The 7,164-nt window shown below is 39.0% G+C and overlaps 1 pseudogene; it reads left to right on the top strand.

The window, feature by feature from the left end:
• Window positions 1–3,910: 3,910 nt before the first annotated feature.
• The window catches only part of LOC101656312, an 11,249-nt pseudogene continuing 7,995 nt past the window's right edge, over window positions 3,911–7,164 (top strand).

The following is a 7,164-nucleotide window of genomic DNA, read 5'->3' on the forward strand; positions in this document are numbered from 1 at the left end:
TTACAATGTTTAGTCACTTTTCAACCTGGACCTGAACTAACTTACCCCTATAGCTCTAATTTCAGTCAAATAATAGACAAGTCTATACAGTAAATAACACCGGGTGGTATGCGTTCATTATTACAATCAACCCTACAAGTTTAAAAGGGCCGCATTTGCCCAGGGATAAAGCTCAGAAGACAAGAAAGGATAAGAAAGAAGGACCAAAGGAAACAGTAAACAGAGGGAGGAAGTGGGATGAATAATATTACATTGTGGGGATTGCAATCAATGTCACAAAATAAAATATATATGAAATGTTGAACAGAAAACCAATTTGCTTTGTAAACTCTGACCCAAATCACAAGATGAATATTTGGAGGTGAAAAAAATTTAAGTTTTACTTATTTAAAAATGTATCCTTCTCAGGAACCTGTTTCAAAACAGTTCTCAGAGCAGATACTTATCAAAATGAACCTTGAAATTGCACATGTCCTCCCTGCAGTCATGCAAGGAGAGTCTCATGATTTGAGGCCAGATGCACTCAATTTGTTTACCATTACCTAAATGTCAGCCAAACACTCCATTTTTATTGAAGTTTCTTGTATTTTCTTTCCAATCAGATGTACCATCACCCAGTTTTGCAACCATTACCTTAAACTAGCCAATCACTGAACTTTTATTGTAGCTTCTTGTGTTTTCTTATAAAATCTCCTTTGTCTCAGTTAGTTCAAAATCTTCCAGACTTTGTGATTCCCAATTTGCAAGCTGCCTTGCCTCTCAATAAAAGCTCTTTACATTTAAACCTGAAAAAGAAAAAGAAGAAGTTCAGTCAGAATGTTCCTTAGAATTGAGGATGGCTAGACTTAGTCTCACTTGCTTTGGACATGTTATCACTAGGGACTAGTACCTGGACAAGAATATTGTGTTAGTCTGGGTTGCCTAGAGAAACAAATTCATAGGCATTCATACGTGTGTAAGAGAGAACTTTATATCAAAGAACAATTGTACATTAAGAAAATGTCCCAGCCCAGTCAAGATCAAGTACCTAAGTCTGGTATTACCCCATATGTCAATACTAGTCCATAATTCCTCTTTAGACTCATGCAGCCATGCAATGATCCCAAATGCAGGAAGATCACAGGCCAGTGGGTGGAAAGTCTTATGGATCCAGTGCTGGTGGAAGCATCTCAGCACTGGCGTGGGTCTCCACATGTCTCCACCAGCTTCAGGGCTATGGCTCTATCAGTGTAGTTCCATGTGGCTTCTCAACAGGAATGAGAGTATCTGGCCTCCAGAGAGCTATTTATCTCCTTTGTGCCTCCAAATGAGGTCATCAAGCTGAGACCTGATTGACAGACTAGACTCCACCCCTTCACAAGTAGACATTAGATTATGTAACTGCCACAAATATAATGCTTGATGAAGCAGAGGGTCAATACAAATCAGGAAATCCCTTAATGAAATGGACTGACACAGAAGTGGTAGCAATGATTGTGAGTATGGCACAGGACCAAGCAGTGTTTCATTCGGAGGTACACTATGAGTCAAAACCAAAGCAGTACAGTAGCACCAAACAAAATCTGTAGAGTCCCAATAGGAAGTGTATGGACAATTTGAAAAACAATTAACATATAGGTTATTTGAATGATAGGCAACTTATAAGAAAAAGGAATAGTATCTTGGATCGAATTGAGTTTCACTACTTCTGGGTCTAAAGGGTCAAGGTAAGAAAGAGAGATGTGAAGAAAGCCACCACTACAAAAATTATACCTTCCTGTGGAGGCTCAGAGAAACTCTCACCTCCATATGATCTCCTGTTAGGATTTCCTATTGGCCAAAATCAACAGAAATCCAGAGGCCAAAAAATCCTTTAAGTCCATCTATGTCATCCTCTTCAGAGCACAAAGCAAGGTGGAGAAGAGTGAGGAGTGGATCTAGAGTGGAAAATGTAAAACTATTAAAATAGATTCTTTTAAAAATTAGGTAAAGTGGGGTTGATACATCCCTTTGGAATTCATGGATGAACTTAAAAGAATCTAATAATTAATAGAAACTGACTGTGGTAGATTGTTAGTATCCTAGTATCTATAATGTTGCATAGTTCCTTCCCATATTAACTCTGTACTTGACCATATAACTTAATATGGACAATAAAACAAACATACATAATAAAAGCCTTGGCTTGGGACTTGCTTGCTCGGATACTTAAATGACACGAAGAAGCCTAGACTATATTCCATTAGATATATGGAAAGAGAAGTTCAGTTGTCTCAGCTGATGCAGTTGAGTCCAGCATTTACATTAATAATCCACCCAACATCTTAGACTCTCAGTTCCTCAACCTCTTTCCCTCCAGTGATCTCTACACTAGATGCCTAGACTCTGTCTTCACCAACAGCTCCATTTCCTCTAAAATCTCACGTTCAAGAGCCCTACTCACCAAACTTCTATCCTTCCCTTTTTACTACTTCTTGAATTTTAATGAAGCCTCCAATCCATGAGTCCCATCATTTTCTCACTATAAACGACTTTATCCAGGTTGTATTTCTTGGTTCCCTGTTAAAAATAATTTGTATTAGTTTCCTACGGCATCCATCCACAACAAAATACCATAAATTGAGTGCCTCATAAAAACAGATGTTTTTTTGTCTCAGTTCTGGAGCAAGAAGTTCAAATTAGGGTATCAGACATTCCTCCTGGGAGTTCTTTGAGAAACAGTTTCATACTTCTCTCTTAGCTTTTAATGATTCCAGGTGTTTGGTTTACAGTGCAGTGTTGCCTGTTGTCTTTCCTCCATCTCCTTATCTCTGTATATTTTCTCTTTTATATGGACATCATATGGATTAGGTCTTCATGTTAATTTTATTGATAACATCTTCAAATGTCTTCTTTCCAAAAATTCCAAATTCACAGATGGAGGTGTTATGACTTCAACATATTTGGAAATAACACAATTCAATTCAGGGTATCATTTCCTTACAAATAATGTTAGTGCCCCCAGTCTTCTCTTCCTTCATTATCTTACCTGACAGAGCTTAGTATTAGAGTTGAAATTCTGAGCCACCCCATTTGCGGAAAACTATGGACGACAGTGAAAACTCAAAATCTATATGCAGAGTCCTCAGATGGACTGATTCTCTTCTTTCTGACCATTAACTGGAGATGACCATTAGCAGTCTTACCCTAAGGCAAAGGGAATTGCAAAGAAGATTATCTCCACCCCTCTCCAGCCAGCCCAAGAAGGGCTGGTCTCCCTTAGGGGCTTTCCTGGGTGTGCCCTTGATGGAGATAACTGTACCCTAACAGTTACACTCGGATTGCCTTGTTCAAAAAGCCCTGGACCAATCCTGTAAGTTCTTCTGTCTAACATAATGTACATATCCCTGTCATGGTTCTGTTCCTGTTTCTATACTTCACCAGTAACTGTGATGTATCGATCTGCTATCAATAAAGAATCTGTGACAGTTTATGTCCCATGCCTTATTTAAGCAGCTGTGTGGCTATGAATCCTAGGACACTATTATGACCTGCACTAATGTTCTTCTTCATCCAGATGATGTGTGTTTGACTTTGTCCTGTAAGAATTGATAAATCTATAATATAGATATATAGTTTTCCGCAAATGGGGTGGCTCAGAATTTAAACTCTAATACTAAGCTCTGTCAGGTAAGATAATGAAGCATTGCCCTACAATCCTACTTCCCTGGTCTGCATGCTATTCTACTCTGCATAATAACAAATTCACATATCTTTTCTTTCATAACTTCCAATTCTCAATTGATATTCTTGCCTCCTACTTTTTGGGGGGGGAAAGAAACAAAGAGACAGGACCTGATTAACTATACCTATGCTTCTTGCTTTCTCTTTTGTTTGAGCAGATTAAACAGATGTTGGCTGTTCCAAATAATGTCCCCTGTTATGGATTGAAATGGTGTCTCAAAAAAGTATGTATAGTAAGTCCTAACCCATATACCTGTGGTGGGAGTCCTAGTGGCATAGTGGATTATGAGTTGGGCTACTAATGGTAAGGTTAGCATTTCAAACTCACCAGCTGCTCTGCTGATGAAAATTAGACTTTCTGCTCCTATAAAGACTTGCAGCTTTAGAAACTCTATAAAGGACCACTATGTGTTGTAATCGACTCAATGGCAGTGATTATAGTCCCATTTGGAAATGGATTTGCTTTGTCATGTCAATGAGCTACTATTAGTGTAGGGTCTGTCTTAAGATTCATCCTTCACACATTCCAAGTTCTGATCATTAGCATATTTTTGCAACTGTTTCTTCTTACCTTGAGTTTTGTACTATCAGCAAATGAAGATTCCAAAGGCTCCACTCCCACTCCTCTCACATCACCCTGGACAGCTCCACTCTGAGAAAACCGCTTCTCCACCATCACATTTCAAGTTACCCTCTGACCGAAGAGCCCATCCTCTGACAGTACCTGTGACTTTGTTCTGTTTCCATTCATTGGACTTTCGGTATCTGACAATGTTTCTAAGCTATACTTGAGGTTTTCAGCAATCTTAAGAAGAGTTGCCTTTCAGATATATGAGGGGGTATATCTTAAGAATAAAAAACAGAATTGCACTGGGAACAAGAGTTTTCTTTTTTTTTTAAATCATTTTATTGGGAACTCATACACTTTTATCACAATCCATACATACATCAATTGTGTAAAGCACATTTGTACATCCGTTGCCTTCATCATTCTCAAAACATTTGCTCTCCACTTAAGCCCCTGACATCAGCTCCTCATTCTCCCCCTCCCTCCCGGCTCCCTCATGAGCCCTTGATAATTTATAAATTATTATGTTGTCATATCTTCACTATCTGATGTCTCCCTTCACCCACTATTCTGTGGTCCATCTCCCAGGGAGGAGGTTATATGTAGATCCCTGTAATTGGTTCCCTCTTTCCACCCCACCCTCCCTCCACCCTCCTGGTATCGCCACTCCCAGCACTGGTCCTGGAATGATCACCTATCCTGGATTCCCTGTGTTTCCAGTTCCTATATGAACTAATGTACATCCTCTGGTCAGAAGAGTTTCCTTAGTATGCAATTTTCCCCACTAGGTGAGCATGGAGCAACTTGCTCTGAGCTAGTGCACTCAGTGACATTACCTGGGAAGGTTCTCTCTGGTCACAGTGAATTTTTTCATAAAGCAGTTTAACTCTAACCTCATTTTGGTAATAGCTTATTTAAAAGAACAGTATGAAGCTGCAAAATTTCGTTTCCTGCTCAAGGAAAAATGCCGCAAAAACTGTTGTGATGTTGAACACAGCTTACGAGGGCAGCGCTATAAGAAAATCTCAAGTGTACAAGTGGTTTTCTCTTTTCAAAAAGGGTGAAATGTTGATTGATGACAAACCTCATTCTGGACATCCATCAACTTCCCAAATGGACAAAAATGTTGACTTGTAGTGCATTTGAAGTTGTTCTACCAGGTCAGACTGTTAATCAAGCTTTCTATTTAGAGGTTCTTAAAAGATTGCATAACAGTGTGCAACAAAAAAGGCCTGCTTTGTGGCAGACAAGGGACTGGTTTTGCCACCACGACAATGCACCTGCTCATGCAGCCATCTCAGTGAGCCAGTTTTGGGCAAAAAACAGCATGCCTGTCTTGCCCCACACACCTTACTCATGTGACCTCGCTCTGTGCAACTTTTTTTGCTTCTGCGAATGAAGAAGGACATGAAAGGACAGCAATTTGACAACATAGAAGAAGTGAAGAAAAAAACAAGGTGCTGTCAACCATCCAAACAGATGTTTGAAAATGTTTCCAAGAATGGAATCGCAGGCTAAAGTAGAAAGAAAATGTTTTGAAAATGATGATGCCAACATATGTACAAATGTGCTTGACATAATGCATATATGTATGGAATGTGATGAGCTGTACAAGCCACCCCAAAATGATTTTTTTTTAAAAAGAGCTATAAGAGTCCCCAATAAATGATTTATAAAAAGAATGGAATCTTAGATTTGACAAATGTATTAAGTGTAATGGAGAGTACTTTGATGTGATAAAGTTGTTTTGTAAAAAAAAAAAATAAGTACATATGTACATACATAGTTTTGAAAAGCAAAATTGTGGGGTTTGGGTGGTACCCCTCCTAAAAGGAACAGATTACATAAGGAAGAAGTTAGTGGAAGACATAGCCATGTCACATGAAAATCACCAAGAAGCCAAGAAACAAAAAATTGAGAAATAAGAATATTTTCCCAGAGCCAACAAAGAAAGCCTTCTCCTGGAATCAGCACCTACTTCTAGACTTCTAGTCTACTAAACTGTGAGAAAATTAATTACTGGTCCTTAAAGCCACCTGCTTGTAGTATTTCTGCTGTAACAGCAGTAGATATCAAAGACAAGTCCATAAAAAACATTAGTTCCATTATTCTGGAATTAAACTCTTCTTCTCTTCTCAAAAACTTCACTTTTGTCTCTCTGTCTTGCACCATAAAACTATCCCTTTGCTAAATTATTATATGAATGAACAAACATGCTCTACTATCTCCTATTTATAAAAGCAGTCTCTTGACTTTATATCTCTCTCCAGCTACTGACCCATATTTACTTTCTCACCTCACTTTCTCCTCAATTCTCTTCAACTGGACTTGCATCATCATTGAGACCGTTTGAAAGATCACAAGTGATCTTCATGTTGCCAAGTCATTTTGTCTTACTTGGTCATTTTTGTTCTTACTTGATCTCTCAGCCATATTCAACTCAAATGATTTCTCATCCCAGACTCTTTCTTCCCTTTCTGGGATACCACCAATGATAGTTGGGCTTTGTGTCAAGTAGGCGGAGCCAGAATTTTCAGTAGCTAAGCAATTAAGGTCTCTCTCAAGATGTCTAGTAAAATGTTCACAATTCCATGGCAGAATCTGCTGTGAGCAGCCAAGTGGTTATAACAAGATTAGGGAGGGGTGTAGCCTTTATTCTCAGGGCAGTACTCTGATGCAATTGAAAGGAAGTTTCCTTAAGGGAGTGACCTCCTCCTGTTTAAGTAGACTCTGTGGAAAGACTTCTTTCTCTTCCTGCAGTGTGGGTCCTGCATCCGTCATATCAACCTCTGGTTCCTTCAACTTGAGCCAATGGCCAGTCATAGTGACGGCTAACTCTGGGAGTTATCGGGGCTTGCCATATTGCCTGCCAACCTTGGATTCATTCTAAACTG

Source organism: Echinops telfairi, unplaced genomic scaffold (genome assembly GCF_000313985.2).
Source record: "Echinops telfairi isolate 266 unplaced genomic scaffold, ASM31398v2 ScPeMD7_3533;HRSCAF=4204_0, whole genome shotgun sequence".
Classification (NCBI taxonomy): Eukaryota; Metazoa; Chordata; class Mammalia; order Afrosoricida; family Tenrecidae; genus Echinops; species Echinops telfairi.